Genomic DNA, 22423 nt, shown 5'->3' on the forward strand with positions numbered 1-22423 from the left:
AACGCTGTGTCCATCCAATCTCTCTTTCTTGTACCAAATACGATGTCGAGCAATATCAGGTTCTACACCAATTATTTCAAATCAACAATATTAGAGTGTCTTTATCAAAATCGTTTTGAATGTACGACTTGTAATATCAAGCAACAATTTGCAGAATCAACTGCGCTGAATATTGTCGACTGTCTCGATATCGTCACAACGCACACTCGACCATCAGTCAACTTTACTCAAATTGCTGCTTCCATTCACTATGAGAGCGAAGAGACCTAAGTGGACATTTGCAGATAGTAGATGTGCCAGCATTGGTGGTTCAGTGGTAGAATTCTCGCCTCCCACGCGAGGGACTCGGGTTCGATTCCCGGTCAATGCAGAATCATTTTGCATTCTGCACCAATGAGCAACTTGGGAACTGGAGTCGGCCATTTTGCACCTCGAGACTGTTCCGCAATTCAATGAGATTATGGCTGTTCTGTGACCTCCCTCCATAAAACCGCCTGAGCATCATATACCTCAATTCCTTTGGTTCAAAAAAACCTATCAATCTCAGGTTTAAGATTAACAATTAAGCTCGCATCAACTGCTGTTTGCGAAAGAGAGTTCCAAACTTCTACCTCCCTTTGCTTGTGGAAGTGTTTCCCAACTTCATTCTTGAAATTGCTGACTCTAATGTTTAAGCGATGTCCCCTCGTCCCAGGCACCCAACGAGCAGAAATAGTTTCTTTCGAACTACCACAACAATTCCCCTTAATATCTTGAAAACTTCGACAAAATCAGCCCTTAACCTACCAAATTCCAGGGTAAACAACCCTAGTTTTTGTAATCTCTCGTTGGAATTTAACCCTTGGAGTCCAGGTATCATTGTAGTAAATCTACACTGCACTCCCTCCACCGTCAATATATCCTTCCTCAGGTGCGGTGCCCAGAACTGAACACAGTACTCCAGGTGTTGTCAAACCAGATCTTTGATTAGCTGTAGCATAATGTCGATTCTCTAGTATTCTATTTCTCTAAATAAAAAAGGCCAGCATTACATTAACCTTTTTGATTATTTTCTGCACCTGTCCATGACCTTCTAATGATCTATGTAGCTGGACCCCTGAGTCCCTTTGGACCTCCACAGTTTCGAGCATTTCATCATTTAGAAAGTATTCTGAAATATCCTCCTCAGGTCCAAAGTGGATGACCTCACACTGGACTAAATTGAAATCCATTTGTCAGTTTTGCCCATTCATTTATTATATTAATGTCTCTGTAATATTGTTCTTCCATCTGCACTGCGTACAATGCTGCCCATCTTGGTGTTATCGGCTAACTTGGATATGTGGCGTTCTATCCTGTCATCTAATGTCAATGAGGCCGCCTGAAGGTAAATTCACATCGAGCTTCAATCTCCTCATCAGCTTGAGACATTTATTTACTTCACATGCGTTTCGCCTTGGAAAGTTCCGCACTCTCTCCTCTGGATCTTAAAAATGCTCTCGATATAATTCAATTCGACCAACAGCAACACTGAAAAGGTATCAGAAGCCAATTGGTGACTTTTCACAAAAAGCCTTGTGGTTGTCAGGTTCGTCGTGGATTCGAACCCGGGACCATTCGTATCATTAATCAATATAATCCCCCAAGTGAGAATCATACCCCGAGAAAAACAAACCACTGGCTGTGATGCAGCCAGGATAAATGTCCGCTGCCTCCCACAGCCGAGCAGCCAACTTTCAGACCGTTTCTGTCCATCCCATCTCGTTTTCTATTCTGGTGTACAGCAATATCAACTTGTGCACTTACTATTTTCAGTCACTAATATTAGTCTCCCTTTACCAAATGGTTTTGACTGTACGACCTGTATTATCAAGTAAGACGTTTCAGAATTAGTTGCTCTGAAACTACCTTGCTTGGGAGGATACTGAGAGGTGTAGATGAACACAGGGACGTTTGAAGTGCATGTCCACAGATCGCTGAAGGTAGATGGACAGGTAGATAAGGTGGTTAAAAGGCATACCGGATACTTTCCTCAATTAGCCGAGGCATAGACTGTAATAGCAGTGAGATTACGCTTGAACTGTACATAACATTAGTTAGGCCACAACTTGAGTACTGCGTGCAGTTGTGGTCATCACATTACAGAAAAGGTGTGATTGCACTGGAGACTCGTGACTCCCCGAAACCTTTCTAACATCTACAAGGCATAAGTCAGGAGTGTGATGGAATGCTCTCCACTTGCCTGGATGAGTGCAGCTCCAACAACACTCAGGAGGCTCGACACAACCCAGGAAAAAGCAGCCCACTTGATTGGCACATCATCCACCACCTTAAACATTCACTCCCTCCACCACCAGCGCACCGTGGCTGCAGTGTGTACCATCCACAAGATGCACCTCCCAAACCCGCGACCTCTACCACCTGGAAGGACAAGGGCAGAAGGCACATATGAACACCGCAACCTGCACGCCCCCTCCAAGTCACACACCATAGTTACTTGGAAATATATCGCCGTTCCTTCATCGTCGCTGGGTCAAAATCCTGGAACTCCCTTCCGAACAGCACCGTGGGAGAACCTTCACCACACGGACTGCAGCGGTTCAAGAAGACGGATCACCTCCATCTTCTCAAGGGCAATTAGGATTGGGCAATAAGTGCTGGCCTTTCCACCGACGCTGACATCCCATGAATGATTAAAAAAATGTTAGGATTTCCTTCAGTCTGAAACAGAATGTTGCTGGTTGATTAATGGCGATTAGAACGAGTATTCGTCTTTTTTACAGAGTTTAATGAGTTTTGCGAAATTAATACAATAAACTATTTTGTAAAACTTAATTCCCTGAACGGGAATCTGACCCGGCTCTCGCACTGAGAGCATTTGTAGACGGCAGCTATCATCTGAGTTATGCCAATATGCATTCACACAGTGAACTTTTCGTCGTGCAGTAATTATCACGCACTAAATAACTCCGGTTCGAAACCGAGCGGAAACATTTTGAAAACGTTATCCACCAACAATTAGTGAATATAAATGAAGCAAGAATTCACTCTGTAGTTAAATATGAAAAAAACACAACACCTCATCGAACCTCTGCACAGTTCTACACAAACTCAAGCATTACAGAGATACCGACAGTGTCTCTCCCTCACTCCCGTTTCCTGCCCTAACGGTGCAGAAAGCCCCTCTCAAAGCTGCACATTGCGACTGTTTTCAGTTGATTTGTGAGAGATCATTAAAGAATCCTGCAGCGCTGCGTCGGTTAATAACTGTAGTTCTAAACAGCACTGCATCCATCAGTTTTTCGATGTTCGATGTTCCCCAGCTCCCGGATTGAGTGAAGCCACGACAGCAACAACATTCAGGCCGCCTGTCCGGCCCCGCTCTCTCCAATCACACGTTGCTGGCGGAAAGCAGCGAATGCCGCCGAAGAAAGCGCATTTCTGTCCATCCCTGGGAAACAGGATACCACCGAAGCTTTGACAGCACATCGCAGGCATCGTCTGTCCAGCAGTTGTTGCTCTGCTGCAAAGACAGAACTTGCCAGCTGTTTCAAAATTTACAGCCTGAACCAGACTTTGAACCTTCAGATCATTATCGGTTTTTAAAGTCCGATGTTCTCCCGATTGAACTACCCGGACTCGCGATTAGAAAAGTTTCCATTATGCAGATTCCTGCACTATGAATTATCCATCGTTGACGTCGAACCATGATGAGGATCCCTTTTTGAAAATTCTCAGTGACGTGTTGAGGGGATTCCTTGTTTCTGTTGAACGTGATGTGAGAAACATGGGCAGTGAACTCGTGAGTTTACAATTATGTTTGTTTGTGCCAAATGTCTTGTCAATCGTTAGCACCAATTAAAATAACACTTTATATAGTGGCTCAAAAGCTAAACTTGTCCCACACGGGAGTTGGAAATAACCTCTCGACCTTTCAGCGTATTAACATCTGTAAATTGAATAGTTTCACCCGTTACACAGTGACACCAGGCAGCAGATTTCCCTTCCAAATTTTCCTCACACGAAACTTCCAATCGACGAATATCCACTCAACGAAAAGAAGAATTGTGTGTTTGGTTCTTTAGATTTAAGGACCTCGTGTCGGCCGCTTTGCCATATCAGCTGTCGCTAATCGCCCCCTCTTCCCTTATAAACAAGTAAACTCGCACCTGCTATTGCAAGACGGTCGGCCAGAGGAACTCAAGTACCCACAAGTGCCTACATAGGAACACTGAGAAGTAGATGCCTTATGGAACATGCCAGTTGCACCTTGAACTCCGGTCAAAATGCTCGGATTGGAAGGTTTGTCTATCCAAGGTGCGACTCGAATTCATAACCTGGGTATTTCTAGAGTCCTCTAATTACCGCAGGCTGACCGATTGCACCACAACCTTATACACCCGGAAACGCTACTCACTGTGATATCTAATTTGATGCTAGCGACAAACGTGGCGATACGGCTTCCTATTCCTTCACCTCCGTTATTTATACATATAGTCAAAAGCTAATGCCCCAGCACTGATCACATCCTGCCAATTTGAGTACATACCTTATTATTCTGGTTCTCTGTCTCCCACCTTCTAACCAACTCCGAACCCATTTCATTAGGTTGCCTTAAATTCTACGCACTCTCATTGTTGTTCACAGCTTCTTATGTGGTACCTTATCGAATGCATCTGGAAGTGAATATTATATAACACCCAAGGAAACTCCATTATCTACCACGTTAGTTACACCTTCAAAAAGTTCAACTAGTTCTGTTAGACTTGACTTACCCTTTACAAATCCATGCTGGCTCTCGCTGATGACTTCATATTTATCCAAGTGTTCAGTCATTATTTCCCTAATAACAGATACTGGTAACTCCCCCACAACAGACTTCAGACTAATGGGTCTTTAATTTCTAACTTTATCTCTCCTACCCATCCTAAATAATGGAGTGAGATTGACAATGTTTCAATCAAAGGAACAATTCCTGAATCAAGAGACTTTTGAAAGATCATGACTAAAACATGTACCATTTCCTCGCCTAATCCTCTCAGTCCCCTGGGATGGTAACCATCAGGTCCTGGAGATTTGTCTATCTTTCGTCTCATTATTATCTCCATTACCATTATTTTACTTATACGAATCCCCTTGATTTATTTTCAGTTTTCCTCGTGTCTCTGGTATGTTAGCTCCATCCATTTCTGTGAAGACTGATAAAAAGTAAATATTTAGCAACTCTGGCATTTCCTGATTTTCAATTACAATATCACCTCCATCTGTCTTTAAGGGGCCCACGTTACTCTTAGTCACCCTTCTTTCTCTTAATATACGTGTAAAAACCTTGATTGTTGTCAATAATTTCCCTCACAAGTTTATCTCCTTTTCCCTTTTTGGACCTCTTACGATTTTTTAGTTTCGGCACCATAATAAACAACACTTCGCTGTAAAGTTTGGGTCAATAGTTGTCCAATGTCAGAGCGAGAATTGTCTGAACCCCTAATTTATTTAATGTAACAAACACAAGCACACATAATCATCCGTGTATCAACGCACTGAGGGATACACAAAGTTGAACACAGAGAGAAATGCAGGCGAAATTGGGATGCACAGGTAAACGGACAAGCGAAATAGACAAAGATAAAACGGTCTGAACCCCAAACAGACAGTAACGTGTCGCTGATAGATATTAGTGAGAGGAGGTGGGCGCACAATGGTATCAAGTGGCGCTGTGGCTTAGTTGGTTAAAGCATCTGTCTTGTAAACAGGAGATCCTGGGTTCAACTCCCAGCAGTGCCTTCCGTAATTTGTTATTTTCACCTAATTTGTGGAATTAAACGACAAAATAAGAGTGTGGAATTTGTGTTTATTCAAGTTTCAGGAGGAAACGGATATCAGAATGACTGATCAAAAACGCCCTTTCATTGGACAGACAGACCTCTCATGGAATGTGTCTGTAACACGTTAATTTATTTGTTTTTGGGCTCGTTGGGGTTGTGGTATAATTCACGATTTGAGGTTTAAACCCAGAAGTGGTCCTAATTTTGACCGAGACTTGTGATCTTGACCTGCGGTGCAAACTTTTGCAAACAGAAAATAGAAAGTACCCAAATCATTCCACCTGAATCCCCAGGCCCGGATGAAATATATCCCAGGTTGTTAATAGAAGCAAGAAAGGAAATAACGGATGCCCTGACCATCATTTTCCAATCATCTCTGGTTACAGATGTGATGCCGGAGGATTGGAGGACTGCTAAAGATGTACCGTTATTTAAAAAGGGAGAAAGGGATAGATCGAGTAATAACTGGCCAGTCAGCCTAACCTCGGTCAGGCTGAAGGTATTCCATTAAATCTACACTGTACTTCCTCCACAGCCAATAATGGGAGGAGGGGACTCTTGACTGACAAGCCTCAGCTACATCAGGAGAGGGAAACTGACCCTCGGTCTCTAATATTCCTGGGATGTGCTACTTTTGAACAAAAAGGTGAGTGTCTCCATACCTTTAAACTCGCTGTCTCACTGCACATGTATTGAAAGTGTATCGTAGGACGGTGTGTGAGTGTCTCTATACCTTTAAACTCGCTGTCTCACTGCACAGGTATTGAAAGTGTATCGTAGGACGGTGTGTGAGTGTCTCTCTACCTTTAAACTCGCTGTCTCACTGCACAGGTATTGAAAGTGTATCGTAGGACGGTGTGTGAGTGTCTCTATACCTTGAAACTCGCTGTCTCACTGCACATGTATTGAAAGTGTATCGTAGGACGGTGTGTGAGTGTCTCTATACCTTGAAACTCGCTGTCTCACTGCACAGGTATTGAAAGTGTATCGTAGGACGGTGTGTGAGTGTCTTTATACTTTTAAATTCTCTGTTTCACTGCACAGCATTGACAGTATATTGTAGGATGTTGTGAATGGGACGAGGGTCAGTGGGGCGAAGTGTAGCCGATTGGGAGCAGCGCCCGTTTGCTGGATGAGTATTGCACGGTTGTCTTTCTTTCTCCCGTCTTTCTTTCTTTCTTTCTTTCTTTCTTTCATCGCCTTCTATCCCATCCTTTCTTTCACTCTCTTTTCATTCCTCTTAATTCGTTCTTTTTCTTTCTGACTCTAGCACCTTTGTCTGTGTCCTGTCTTTGTTCTCTCATGTGTCTCTGCTGAAAGATCCAAAATTCAGACCCGCCGCTTCTTCCAGAATTTTTTCCTTCCACAATCATGGTCCATTTCATTGAGACTTTACTGCGGCCTTACCGACTCTAACATTCACTTTCACATTCTGATGTCTTTAAGTTTGCTCCACATCGACCGCTGTTTCTCGGGGGCACATGTCCCGTTCGCACCAATGTTCATTTGTGCCTTGAAACATTCCCACCTGCGAGACTGCTCCAGAGACAAGAACGAAGAAAGCAGGGCTGGCAATCGGAAGGACAGAGGCATACTTCTCCGTGAAATTTCCATCGGGTATCTTGTGACACGGGGGATGTTAACTGAAGAACTGGGTTTTGTTTCCATGGTCGTTGGCGCTTTTCCCCGAGCAGTTGATGTGTGGGAGAGACGGGCGGCGCTGCATCGCTGCGAATGACGTCTGAAATGTGCACTTTTGGCAATCTGGGCGGTGCAGGAAGATCGGAAATGTTCCACTTGATTTTAACAGGTCTGTGGAAATGTACGATTGAAAAGGAATGAGGAGAAATGCAAAGAGCGGCAATGGCGAAAAAGAGTCGATTACAGGAGGTTGGCCGTGAGTGAAAGGTCCTTTGAATGTCCGGCGCGGAGGGGATTTTGTTCCGAAACGACAGACTTTAAAGCGCGTGGGGAAAGTAAAGTGCGAGCTGAGTCCTTGAGTCAAATTGGGTGTTTTCAGGAAAACAGCCATTGTGAAATCACAAAAATGAAACCAGAAAATGCTGAAAACACTCAGCAGGTCAGGCAGAACCTGTGGAGAAAGAGCCAGAGGTAACGTTTCAGCTCTATGACATCTTTCAGCCGCAACGAATCGATTGCCATGTGGGACAGTGGCTTAGTTTTCGAAAATGTTAGATTTGATCTCTGAGTTACAAGGTTTCGAATTCCACCGCTGTAAGAATTTGCTGGCGCTGTTCAGTTTGGTCTCTTCACCAAAAATCCTTCTTTTCTAAGAAGTGCCTTTCCGCATTGCTGGCGAACATCTGTTTGCTCAAATCAGCAAAGTCAAATTAGCACCCGAACTGTTTCTTGCACGGAGGTGTTGGGAGTGTAAGGTGTGATCTCGGTGAATTATCAATCAAAGTGCACAATGGCCCCCTGGTAAACCGAGTATCTCTTATGGTCAGCATAATATAAAAAATATGTACAATAATTATGAATTCCTTCTTTCCCTCACTCGAGGATTTATTATCAGGGAATGTACATGACCAGGTCGATTGACGTCACGCTCCGGTCGTTTAGCATCGTCTCCTACAAATAGAATAGAATCATAGAAATGTTACAGCACGGAAAGAGGCCATTCGGCACATTGAGTCCTTGCCGGCACCCTGCAAGTGCAATCCAGCTGGACCCCACCGCCCCAACGTTTCCCTGTAGCCCTGTATTATTTTTTCCTTTCAAATACTTATCCAGTTCCCTTTTGAAGGCCATGATTGAATCTGCCTCCAAGACCCCCTCGGGCGTTGTATTCCACATCATAACCACTCGCTGTGTAAAAAAAGTTTTTCCTTCAACTTTGGTTCTTTTGCCAAAGACCTGAGATCTATGTGCTCTGGTCCTTGACCCTTCCGCCAACGGGATCAGTTTCTCTCTATCTGCACTCTTCATGATTTTGAAGACTTCTATCAAATCTCCTCGCAACCGTCTCTGTTCGAAGGAGAACAACTTCAGCTTCTCCAGTCTATCCATGTAACTAAAGACCCTCATCCCTGGAATCTTTCCAGTAAATCTCTTCTGCGGGAGATTACCATTACCATGGCATTACCATCGCCGAGTCGCCCCGAGTAACATCCTGGGGATCACCATTGACCAGAAACTTAACTGGGCCAGCCACATAAATACTGTGGCTGCAAGAGCAGGTCAGAGGCGTGGTATTCTGCGGTGAGTGACTCACCTCGTGACTCTCCAAAGCTGTTCTACGATCTGCAAGGTGCAAGTCAGGAGTGTGATGTAATACTCATGTGATGGTCATCGACCTGAAACGTTAACTCTGTTTCTATATCTAAAGATTCTGCCTGACCTGATGAGGATATCCACATGCACTGTTTTTATTTCAGATTGGCAACATAGCCAGTATTTTCATTTTGAATAAAAGGGATTTCGCAGGTTTCCTCATGTGACGAGGTGGCCGAGAGGTTAATCCATTGTGCTCTGAACGCGTGCGTTCGAATCCCACCCTCGTCCTTATTGTGTTTAAGTCTTCTTTCCCTCATTCAGATGGTCTCGTTAAAGTCCCATCCTTCTCGGGGCGGATGTTTTTGCGTTGTTTGCTGAAATCTGCAAAAGTTCCTTCCACGAACGTGTTGAAATGAGAATGGTCGCGAAGTATCAAAGAGAAAAGCGGAGTCATTGCAAAAAGGAGCAAATCTTATGGTCAACGTAAGAAAAACTTATGCACCATAAAGATGATTTATGTCCGGATCATTCCGTGCCTGTGTCTGTTTAAAAGGGATGTGCTGTAAGTCCCGGATCATTCCGTGCCTGTGTCTGTTTAAAAGGGATGTGCTGTTAGTCCCGGATCATTCCGCGTCTGTGTCAGTTTAAATGGGAATTGCTGTCAGTCTCGGATCATTCCGTGTCTGTCACCCGATTTTCTTGATACCTTTTTCCTTCTGAACTGAAATGACGATCCTCTCTCGAGAAGAAGGTTCACCGCCTGCTTCGGGAAACTGGTAGGAAAAATAACAAAAACTGATGAGACCAAGTTCAATCTGATGAGCTTCCATTCCAAGCTCCGCACTCTATCCCCCATTCAGTCCCACCCCGCCTGGACATTATAATCTGCGATATTCATAAGGGAATAGAAAAGCCGAATTTCACGGTTAAAATTCTCCTCAATTCCCCTCTAGTTCTTTTGCCAATTAATTTAAATCTATGACGTCTGGTTACTGACCCACTTGCCAGAGGAAGCAATTCCTACCTACTTGATCTTTCAAAACCCCTCATTGCTTCTCTGCTGCAAGGAGAATATTTCCAGCTTCTCCAATCTCTCCACATAACTGAAGTTCCTCAACCCTGGTATTATCCAGGTCAACCTGCTCTGAATCCTCTTCAATGCCTTTTCATTCTAAAGTGTGGTGCCCAGAACCGTACAATATATTCCAGCTGAGGCCTAACCACTGATTTGTAATGGTTTAGTATGACTTCCTTGTTTCTATATTCAATGTCCTATTTACAAAGCCAAGTACCCCATTCGCTTGCTTAACCGCCTTATCAACTTGCCCTGTTTTGTGAATATGCACCCCAGATCGCTCTGCTCTTGCAACCCGCCATAAATTGTTCCATTTAGATTATACTGCCTCTCCATGTTCTTCTTCCGAAAGTGCATCACTTCACACTGATCGGCGTTAAATCTGTCACGTGACTTCCCGTTTCACCAGCCTGTCCATGTCCTCCTGAAATCTGCTATTACCTTCCTCACTATTTGCTCCGTTACCAAGTTTTGTATCATCCGCAAACTTCGAAATCGTACTCCCTATTCCCACATCCAAGTCATTTATATATAACAAGAAAAGCAATAGTCCTAATACCGACCCCTGGGGGATCACACTGCATATTTCTCTCCAGTCAGAAAAACATCCGTTCACCACTGCTCTCTGCCTCCTTCCCTTTAGCCAATTATGTGCCCAGGTTATCACCTGCCCTTTAATCCCACGTTTCCGAGTAAGTCTGTTATGTGTTAATTTCTAAAATGTGTCCTGAGAATAGCTGTAGCCCCGTAATTTTATTCTTAAGCAATGAGAATACAGATATTAAGACCGAGTGATAGATCGGGTTCATTTCCATTACCGGGAGGTGACGGGACCCGAGGAGGGGAATTTCCATCTGGGTTTATATTTTCCGAAAGCGGAGACGAAAAATAGCAAAGCTCATCCCGTCGAAATAAAGCAACTGGACTGAAGATCCGACAGCCTTGTCCCATCCCGGGTTTCCAGACCTGGCCGTTCAAGGAAGCCTGATAAGTCCATCAGGGGAAACAGAGAGAAAGAAGAAACACAGACAGAGATAGAGAGATGCATGCAAAGAAAAATAGTATAAATCTCCAAATTCTGTGATTGAGCAGAATTTAAAGTACAGGTTAAAATAAATTCAGTCTCATGTCGTGAAATATTTTAGTTGAACAATGGGCTGGATTATCCTTTATGCTCTGAGGGAGTAAACACTGCCTGGTAAATACAGCTCTTATTTATTTGAGCATTTCACAGTGGCGGTGTGCGGTGGTTTCAAGCCCCCATTGAATTACACGGCTATGTTTGACCCACTCCTGACGTAACCCACAGGAACTGCACGGCAGTGGAGCAGACTGCGTAGTGTTATCACGGGAACTCTGCCAGACTGCATGTTCTGGACATGTACCCAACGCTACACGTGCAGCCAGCAGTTGTGTGTGCATTAGTATTTCAGTGTTAGTATCTTCGCCTGCCGGTGGGAAATCAGGGATTTGGTTCCAGTCCAATTCAGCATCCTTTACCTTTTGTATTCTGTACCCGTGAGATGGCCTGAGTTGGGATAAATTAATTTGCCGGCTTCAGTCAGTCCAACTTCGAGAAAACTTGTCTTCATTTCGTCTCAGTGTGTTGCGTGGACAAACCCTCTGCATTCTGTCCTCTGGCGCTCAAACATTCTCTGCTGGAGATAAGTCAAAACCGCTGAAAAGCTGTGAGAAGCCAATTGGTGATTTTTGACCAAAAATGGGGACACAACGGGACTGATCCGGCACTTGAACCAGTGAAACTCCCTGAGCGAGAATCAGACCCTAAGACCAACTGGCAACAGAGCCGTGCAGCCACTGTAAAATTTCGCTGCCTTGAAGCCGATCCACCATCCTTTCAGAACGCTCTGTCCCTCCAATCTCGCTTTCTTGTACGATGTACGATGTAGAGCAACATCAGGTTGTACACGAATTATTTCACATCGACAATATTAGCCTCTCTTTATCAAATTCGTTTTGAATGTACGACTTGTATTTTCAAGTAACAATTTACAGAACGAATTGCTCCGAAACGACATTGTCATCTGTCTCGGCATCGTCACAGTTTACACTCTACCATAAGTATACTTCACTCAAATTGCTGCTTCCATTCACTATGAGGGCGAAGAGACATAAATGTGGGTACATTAGCTCCGAATTTATCAGCTGAGTTCCACCTTTACTTGTCCAACCGCCTCAATCTTTTTATTCTTTCCCCTTCTCTGCTGGTTTTGCAGTTTAGATCAGAATTACATCGGGGACAACACAGAGAGACAAGAGTCAGAGACAGGGGAGATAGAGAGATGCACGAAAAGAAAATAAAGAGTATAAATGTCAGGTCTTGTAAACTAGCAGAATTTAAGTTACAGATTGGGAGAGATTCCTTCTCGGGTCTTGAAATCTTTCAAGAGAAGTTTGGGCACCCAATCAAAAGCACCGGCCACGCTGAAATATCTGTCATGCTGAGCGAGAAATAAATGCGGTCAACTAACTCCAATTTTTCTATTTCAGCATTGAAGAGATCTTTAAACAGTGACGCTGCGAGCAGAATTCAAATCGAGGGAGAAAAACACCATTGGAATTTTGAGACCAACGCTTCAATCACTCGGCCATCCCAACAGCAAACGGCATGTTCGTTCAGAGATCATTTCAAATGGAAACAAGCAAGGCATCCTTTATGAGCATTGGTGGTTCAGGGGTAGAATTCTCGCCTGCCACGTCGGAGACCCGGGTTCGATTCCCGGCCAATGCAGTAAGTTTTTGCATTCTGGAACTTGGGAACAGGAGTGGGCCATTTGGGCACCTCGAGCCTGTTCCACAATTCAATGAGATCATGGCTGATCTGTGACGTAACTCCATATATGGGCCTCAGCCGCGTATCTCTTAACACCTTTGGTGAACAAAATAATTTCAATCTCAGCTTTAAAATCAACAATTGAGCTCGCATCAACTGCCGTTTGCGAAAAAGATTTTCAAACTTCCACCTCCTTTTGCTGATAGAAGTGTTTCCTAACTTCAATCCTGAAAGTCCTGACTCTAATGTTTCGGCCGTGTCCCCCCATCCTGGACTCCCCAACCAGCGGAAATGGTTTCTCTCCATCAACCCCATCAGTTCTCATTAATATCTTGAAAACTTCGATCAAATCAGCCCTTAATCTACTAAATTTCGGGGAATATAGCCCTAGTTTATGTAATCTCTCCTCGTAATTTAACCCCTGGAGTCCAGGTATCATTCTAGTAAATCTACGCTGCACTCCATTCACGGCCAATATATCCTTCCTAAGATGCGGTGCTAGAACTGAACACAGTACTCCAGGTGTGGTCTAACAAGAGGTTTGTATAGCTGTAGCATAATGTCTATCCCCTTGTCGTCATTCCTCGAGATATAAAGGCCAGCATTCCATTAGCCTTTTCGGTTATTTTCTGTACCTGTCCATGATATTTAATGATTTATGTACATGGACCCTATGTCCTTTTGGAACTCCACAGTTTCGAGTTTTTCTCTATTTAGAACGTATTCTGATCTATCCTTTTTAGGTCCAAAGTGGATGACCTCACACTTGCGTCAATTCAAATCCACTTGCCACAGTTTTGCCCATTCATTTATTATATTACTGTCTCTCTGTAATTTTATGCCTCTATCTACTCTGCTTACAATGCTGCCCATCTTGGTGTCATCAGCAAACTTGGATATGTGGCTCTCTATCCCATCATCCAATATCAATGAGACCGTCTGAATTGAGATAAATTCACAGTCAGCTTCAATCTCCTCATCATCTTGAGACATTTTATTTACTTCACGTGTGTTGTGACATGGAAACTTCCGAACTCTGTCCTCTGGAGCTCAAACATGCTCTGGATGTAATTCAATTTTACCAACAGCAACACTGGAAAGATGTCAGAATCCAATTGGAGACTTTTCACTGAAAGCAGCGAGACAGCAGGGCTCGTCCGCGATTTCAACCCAGGATCTCTCGCATATCAATCAATAAAACCCCCGAAGCGAGAATCATATCCCGAGACCAACGAGCCGCTCTCACTGTGCAGCCAGTGTAAACGTTCACTGCCTCCGACAACCGCTCGGCCATCCTGTCAGACCTCTTCTGTCCATCCAATCTCGTTTTCTATTCCGGTGTGCAGCAATATCAAGTTGTACACTAACTATTTCCAGTCACCAATATTAGTCTCCCTTCACCAAATTGGTTTCGACTTATGACTTGTATTATCAAGTGAGACGTTCCAGAATTAGTTGCTCTGAAACCACATTATTGGGAGGATACGGAGAGGTGGAGACGAACAGCGGGACCTTGGAGTGCATGTCCACAGATCACTGAAGGCAGCAGGACAGGTAGATAAGGTGGTTAAGAAGACATTCGGGATACTTTCCTTTATTAGCCTAGGCTTAGGATATAATTGCAGGGAGGTGATCTGACAACTACATAAAACACCAGTACTGCGTACAGTTCTGGTCACCACATTAGGGGAAAGATGTGATTGCTCGAGAGAGGGCCATGATGTGGAAATGCCGGTGATGGACTGGGATGGACAAATGTAAGGAATCTTACAACACCAGGTTATAGTCCAACAATTTTATTTTAAAATCACAAGCTTTCGGAGATTATCCCCTTCGTCAGGTGAATGTGTGAAAGGTTCTCAAATTGCATATCTTATATTAGGCTGGGACAGCATCACACCAATCAAAAGGTGTCGTTGTTGTTCAAACAGGCCAGTCACGGAGAACAGTACGTCCCAGTACACTGAATAAACATTGTGTCAATTACACAGACAGAGAGAAAGAGACCCAAATGGCAGAGAGAGAGAGAGAGAGAGAATATTAAAGGGTACAGAGGAGATTTACGACGACGTTGCCAGGAGTTGAGAATTTTAGCTATGATGAAAGATTGGATAGGCTGGGATTGTTTTCTTTGGAACCAAGGACATTTAGACTCTTATTGTCCAAGTAGCATGCGGCCTCCTTGTTCTTTCTACCAAAATGCTCCACTTCACCCGCATCTGCATTTAGATTCATTTGCTAATTATACACCCATTTTGCCAGTTTATTAATGTTTTCTTGTATTTGGTCGCAATCTTCATCAATATTATCTATACCCCACCCCACCCACCCACAGCCCCCCGCCCCGCTAATCTGGTGTCATCCGTAAATTTTGAAATTGTACTTCCGATTCCCGAGTCCAAATCGTTTATGTAAATTGTGAACAGTGTCCCAGAACCGACCCTTGTGGAACACCTCATTCCACCTTATACAGTCTGAGTAGCGACCCTTAACCCCTGCTGTCTGTTATAGAGCAGTGATCAAGAGCAACTTCTTTACGTAGGGAGTTGTGAGACTGTGAAATTCACTTCCACGGTTAGTGTTTGGGGCACAAAGTACTGTAATGACAAGTGGTCGTCATGTTTTTATCCAAGACAGGCCTCAGCCCAGTCATTTACTCCAAATGTTGATGCAATGGTTCAAGCTAAGAGGTGCCAGGTATCGGGAGCCGCAGTAGCAGTAAATGAAACCCAAATGCAAGCAAGCACCAATATAGTCCATCTTCATCTATTTCTAGTTTACAACTTTTGTTGAATGTGGCCCAGGCCAAGTGCCAGGATATCGGATCAGGCCCACCATAGAAAATGAGTTTCGCACCCCTGAGACAGACAATGTGAACCGGATTACCCTCATCCACTAATCCGGTAACTTCTTCAAAAAACTCAAGCAAGTTTTTGAGACACGACCTTCTTTCCCGGAAGCCGTGTTGAGTATCTCTAATGGCTCCTTCTTTTTCCCTGTGATAATAAATAGCATCTCTTAGGATCCCTTCAAGCATCTTCCCTCTGATCGAGGTCACACTGATGGGCCTGTCATTCCCTGGCTATGATTTGTCCCCGTTAATGAAAATGGGAACTACGTGAGCTGCCTTGCAATCTCAGGGAACAACCCCTGACTCTATTGAGCAGTTGCAGATACAGGCAAGGGGCTCACAGAGCACCCGTCCCATCTCTTTAAACACCCGGGGGTGGATATCATCTGGACCCGGAGCACAAAGTATTTTGAGATTTCATATTTTATCCAAGATCACATCCCTTTCTATTTTAATATTTATGATGCTATTGTCGACAGCACATCCCACAGCTGGAATCTGAGCATCATCCCCAGGAGTGTCGGCTGAATGCGAAATAGTCATTTAACAGCTCTGCCATAGCCCGGGAATCTGTCCTGAACTGTCTTTCAGTGGCCCTAAACCATCTTTAATGGTCTTCTGACTCCTGACGCAGCTGGAAAAGCTTTTACTATTATTAAAATTGTGCACTATCTTCTTTTCCAAAGATCTCTGAGCTTCTCTAATGGCTGCTTTTGTCTCCCTTGATTGTGGGTGATATTTGTCCCAATTCTCCTGTCAACTGAATTCATCCTGGCCTGACCTGAGTTAAATGTAAGACAGTTCGGGGAGTCAGGATTCATTCACCACAAGACCTCCACTGACAGGTAAAACCCCAGACGGTTCCTTGGTAAGGATTCCTCTGGTTCCTCGGCATATATTTGTCAGGATACTGAAACCCAGCTTTCTTACAGTCCACTCCTGGAGGCCCCACTCCCTGAGCCTGCAACCTTCAGCAGGGTCAGTGGTAGAGTTCCGCAGCAGGAGTGATCCCAGAGTAACTGTCGGGATCGCCCCCACCCTGTGGATGGTCAGGGTCGAGTATCTTTCGTTATCCTGGTGTCTAACACAAAGACATCAATAAAACAGGGAATTCTGGAAACACACTGCAGATCCTTCTTTACCTACAGATCAAATGACTGTTGTATAATTGTACCAGCAGTGAACAGGCTCATGTGAATTACCTCTTCTGCTATTTTATTGCACGCTTTAACCCACTGATTTTAAATGGGTTCATTTTCGCCTGCCTTAATTGGTGGACTCAGGACTGTCACACAAACAATTTAAATCTTCATAGAATAATTACCAGTTATTTTTAGACTGGAGACTTAAACCTGCCGTTTCACTTCCAGTCAGGAATCGATCACAGTTTTACACCAATCTCTGATTTGACAGCACTTTTCCAGCATTCACCATTGTCCTTCTTGACTCCATTGGAAAGGACATTTCTGTTCCATTCCTAGGAGATCTGAACCATGAAAGAGAACGGCTGGGACACATTTCTTACACGCAAGATAAACCCGCACGGCGACTTTACTGTCAGTGAAGAGAGACGAGAAAGACCAAAGTGCCGTTTGCCCCTTTCAGTGTGGCCCTGAAGGACTGTGTCCAGGCTGAAGTTCAGTTCTCACCGGACGATCCTCCCCCCAGATTGTCCTTTCTGGGATCCAGCCAGGTGATGCGAAACACTCAGGTGGGAAAGACCAAAATCAACAATAAAGTGTTTAAAACAAAGCTAATTTATTTAACAGATATCCAGAATATTAAACTCCAGCCCAGTTATAGGGGTTATTGACATCAGCAGAAACAAACCCCAACTGTCAGAATGAACATGGTTCAGTCCAGGATGGGATTAACAGCAGAATCCAACCCCTGCAGTCATATGTGAACTCGCTGGTGTCTCAGCACGTGTGATGACTGAGTGAATCCCTTCCCACACACGGAGCAGGTGAACAGTCTCTCCCCAATAGGTGTGAGTTGATGTGTCAGCAGTTCATTTCTGCTTTTGAAGCTCTTCTCACAGTCACTGAGTTTAAAGGTCACTCAATAGTGTGAACAAGTTGATGTCTCAGAAGGTGGGATGAATTAGTGAATCCCTTCCCACACACGGAGCAGGTGAACAGTCTCTCTCCAGTGTGAGTGCGTTGGTGTTTCAGCAGCTCATTTGTGCTTTTAAAGTCCTTCTCACAGTCAGAACATTTAAAAAGTCTCTCCCCAGGGTGAGTATGTTGGTGTGTCAGCAGATTCCTTTTGATTTTATATCTCTTCCCACAGTCAGAACATTTAAAAGGTTTCTCATCAGTGTGAACTCGCTGGTGTGCCAGCAGGTTGGATGACTCAGTGAATCTCTTCCCACACACAGAGCAGGAGAATGGCCTCTCCCCAGTGTGAACTCGCTGGTGTATCAGCAGGGTGGATGACTGAGTGAATCTCTTCTTACACACGGAGCAGGAGAATGGCCTCTCCCCAGTGTGAACTCGCTGGTGTTTCAGCAGGTTGGATGACTGAATGAATCTCTTCTTACATACGGAACAGGAGAATGGCCTCTCCCCAGTGTGAATTCGCTGGTGTCTCAGCAGGGTGGACGAACGAGTAAATATCTTCTTACACACAGAGCAGATGAACGGCCTCTCCCCAGTGTCACCGTGCTGATGTCTCAGAAGTTTGTTTCTGCTTTTAAAGCTCTTCCCACAGTCAGAGCATGGAAAAGATCTCTCATCAGAGTGAACTCGTTGGTGTGTCAGCAGGTTGGATGACTCAGTGAATCCCTTCTTACACACGGAGCAGGTGAACGGCCTCTCCCCGGTGTGTCTGCGTCGATGAATTTCCAGCTGTGACGGGTAATTGAATCCCTTCCCACAGTCCCCACATTTCCACGGTTTCTCCATGGTCCGGGTGTCCTTGTGTCTCTCCAGGTTGGATGATCAGTCGAAGCCTCGTCCACACACAGAACACGTGTACAGTTTCTCCCCGCTTTGAATGGTGTGATGTCTTTTCAGGCTTTGGAACTGGTTAAAGCTCTTTCCACAGTCAGTGCACTGGAACACTCTCACTCGGGTGTGTGTGTCTCGGTGATTTTCCACTCACACTGATGTTTCAAATCTTTTCCCAAAGACAGAACAGACAAACATTTCTCCTTCCACATTCAAAGGCCGATGATATTCTGGTCCTGATGAATCGAGTGACTCTGTCAGATCTTGACGTGGTCTTTGGTTTGAGTTTCCTGTCTGCAAATCCACCCCTTCAAATACCCTGTAAAAGGAGTTTATAAAAGTTATCACTGTAAGTACAGGATAAAAATTTAGAACAGACAATTCTAGTTTCTATGGAACATTCTTTCCTCTCTTGTTCCTCAAAGCTATAAATCCCCATCCCACACAATCTCCCTCCTCCCTGAGCTGAAATCCAAACTCATCGCATCATCTTTCAGTGGTGCGAAACCATGAGTGAAAGGGTGAGAGAGTGAATGTGAGAGAGTGAATGTGAGAGAGTGTGAAAGAGTGAATGTGAGAGTGAGCGTGAGAGAGTGACTGTGAAAGAGTGAATGTGAGAGAGTGAATGTGAGTACAGCAGTGGGCTCGGTGCAGAGAATGAAGTGGGGCAGGTGGAGCATGTTTCAGTGGGGCAGCAGTGATCATAATCTCATTAGGTTTAGAACAGTTATGGAAAAGGACAAGGGACAGTCAAATGTGAAAATTCCTATCTGAATGAGGGCGAATTTCAGTGAGTTAAAAAGGGATCTTGTCCAGGTGGATTGGAATCAAAAATTGGCAACAAAACAGTAATTGAACAATGGGAGGCCTTCAAGGAGGAGTTGGTTTGAGCACAGAGCAGACAGATTCCCACGAGGAGGAAGGGAACGGCCTCCAAAGCTGGAGATCCCTGGATGACGAAAGGTGTCGAGATCGTTATTTTTCCTTCATTTTTAGACGCTCCCTGACCGATCACTATTTCTCCTTCATTTGCAGACGCTCCCTGACCCACGATTTTTTCTCCTTTATTGATAGACACTCCCTAACGGATCAGCATTTCTACTTCATTTACAGACGCTCCCTGACCGATCACCTTTCCTCCTCCATTCACAGACGCTCCCTGACCAATCACCATTTCTCCTTCATTTACAGACGCTCCCTGACCCACCATTATTTCTCCTTCATTTATAGACACTCCCTGACGCATCAGCATTTCTCCTTCATTTGCAGACGCTCCCATTCCCAATAACCATTTCTCCTTCATTTACAGACGCTCCCTGACCAATCACCATTTCTCCTTCATTTACAGACGCTCCCTGACCGATCACCATTTCTACTTCATTTACAGACGCTCCCTGACCAATCACCATTTCTCCTTCATTTACAGACGCTCCCTGGGAATTCCCAGTTTATTCCGCGCATGCGCGGGGCCGCGGCCTTTTGTTGAGAGTTGGTCCGGAGCGAAACGGGAGAAACCGGAAACCGGCGGGTAGTGAGGGGGGATAATGTTCACTGTTTTATATTCGGGTCTGGGGCCGCACTCGGGGTTTGTGAAGCCTGAGCCTGGGCCTGAGCCCGGACCCGGGCCCCGGAGTTTATTGATCCTCTTGCTCCGATCCTCTCACCTGCACCGAACGCGCTCCTCCCGCAGCCTCGACTGACCGCGCATGCTCAGGACACGCTGCCTGATCATGAGTCACTATTGCGCCTGCGCACTGTGCTCCTCTCATTCAGATAGGGCACAATCTCGACCGCGCTGCATGCTGGGTGCTACAGCCGCCATTGCTTATCGTAATGTCTGTACGAAAAGCAAAAACATTTGAAGCAGGGAGAGCGCGTTTGGATCAAGGATAATGAAATAAACTGAAAGCCCAGCCCTTCGTGCCATTTAAACCGGCACAAATACACGGCATAGAAGCCCCCCCCCCCCCCCCCCCCACACACACACACTTTGGTGAACTCCAGAAAATATTTTATTCGGTAACTTGTATTAATTTCGTTTTATTAATTGTTGCAACTGACGGGTTCAATTAATGTTTATTTTCCAACTGCACCTCAGAACCGTCAGTTTCTCCATTAATCCCGCCATGGTGATCAACGAGATATCCGGACCAAAAGGAGCAACAGGAATTTATTGCAATTTCCTGTAACGAGTGGGGTGCCACAGCGATCAGTGCTGGGGCCTCAACTTTTTACAGTATATAATAATGGCTTGGATGAAGGAACAGAGTGTCTTGTGTCCAAATTTGTTGATGATACAAAGATATGTGGAAAAGCAAGTTGCGATAAGGACACAAAGTGACTGTAAAAAGATATTGACAGGTGAAGCGGATGGGCAAAAGTTTGGTCGATGGAATATAATGTGGGAAAATATGAAGTCATGCACTTTGGGAGGAAAAATAAAAAAGCAAAATATTATTTGAATGGAGAAATACTACAAAATGCTGCGGTACAGAGGAATCTGGGTGTCCTCGTACATGAAACACAAAAAGTCAACATACAAGTGCAGCAGGTAATCCGGAAGGCAAACGGAATATTGGCCTTTATTTCGAGTGGGTTGGAGTGTTAAAGCAGGGAAGTCATGCTACAACTGTACAGGGTGCTGGTAAGACCACATCTGGAGTACTGCGTACAGTTCTGGTGACCTTATTTAAGGAAGGGCATACTTGCATTGGAGGCAGTTCAGAGAAGGTTCACTCGGTTGATTCCGGGTATGGAAGGGCTGTCTTTTGAGGAAAGATTGATCAGGTTGGGTCTATAATCATTGGAGTTGAGAAGAATGAGAGGAGATCTTATTGAAACATACAAGATTCTGAGGGGACTCGACAGGGTAGATACTGAGAGGTTGTTACCCCTCATGGGGGAATCTAAAACTAGGAGGCATAGTCTCAGAATAAGTGGTCGCCCGGTTAAGACGGAAATTAGGAGGAATTTCTTCTCCCAGAGGGTTGTGAATCTTTGCAATTCTTTACCCCTAAAAGCTGTGGAGGCTGAGTCATTGAATACATTCAAGGCTGAGTTCGACAAATTTTTGATTCGCAAGGGAGTCAAAAGATATGGGGAAAGGGCGGGTAAGTGGAGTTGAAGTAAACATCAGATCAGCCATGATCTCATTAAATGGCGGAGCAGGCTCGAGGGGCCGAATGGCCTACTCCTGCTACTATCTCTTATGATCTTATGGTCTTATGGTAAATTGACTGGAGGGATGAGAGAACAGTTGGTCCTCCAACCAATCGGAGTGTGTGAGGGGCGTGAGTTGCGGCACTGAATGGGCGGGTCTCAGCCCAGATGTCCCCATTGTCTGAAGCATCATCGGAAAAAAATAATTTATCTTAAGCTCCAGGAGCAAACTCGACCTTTCTGTTGTGGCTTGAAACAGATGAAACCAGATGAGGTGGAGCAAACATTTCAACATTTGTTGGATAAACACATTAATTAAGAATAGCCAACATGGATAATTTGAGATAACTCGAGTCTTCTGATAAAGGGAATGTACTGGATGTTGTGCAGATCGATTGTGAAAAGCTATTTGATAAGATGCCGGACAGGAGGCTTGTTGATAAAATTAATAATCACGGTATTAAAATGAATGCGGCAGTGTGGATAGGAAGTTGTGTAAAGGGCAGAAAACAGAGAGTAGTTGTTAATGGATGTTCTTCAGACAGGACAGAT

The 22423-nt window shown here is 44.5% G+C and overlaps 3 non-coding genes across 3 annotated transcripts; all 3 read left to right on the forward strand.

The window, feature by feature from the left end:
- Nucleotides 1-299: 299 nt before the first annotated feature.
- trnag-ccc (transfer RNA glycine (anticodon CCC)) lies at nt 300-370 on the forward strand. Its single transcript has one exon. It is a non-coding gene; the product is annotated as a tRNA-Gly (tRNA).
- A 5319-nt stretch (nt 371-5689) lies between these two features.
- Nucleotides 5690-5763, forward strand: trnat-ugu (transfer RNA threonine (anticodon UGU)). Its single transcript has one exon. It is a non-coding gene; the product is annotated as a tRNA-Thr (tRNA).
- A 7034-nt stretch (nt 5764-12797) lies between these two features.
- On the forward strand, nt 12798-12868 carry trnag-gcc (transfer RNA glycine (anticodon GCC)). The gene has a single exon. It is a non-coding gene; the product is annotated as a tRNA-Gly (tRNA).
- Nucleotides 12869-22423: the final 9555 nt, after the last annotated feature.

The sequence above is a fragment of the Heptranchias perlo genome, chromosome 20 (genome assembly GCF_035084215.1).
Source record: "Heptranchias perlo isolate sHepPer1 chromosome 20, sHepPer1.hap1, whole genome shotgun sequence".
Lineage (NCBI taxonomy): Eukaryota > Metazoa > Chordata > Chondrichthyes > Hexanchiformes > Hexanchidae > Heptranchias > Heptranchias perlo.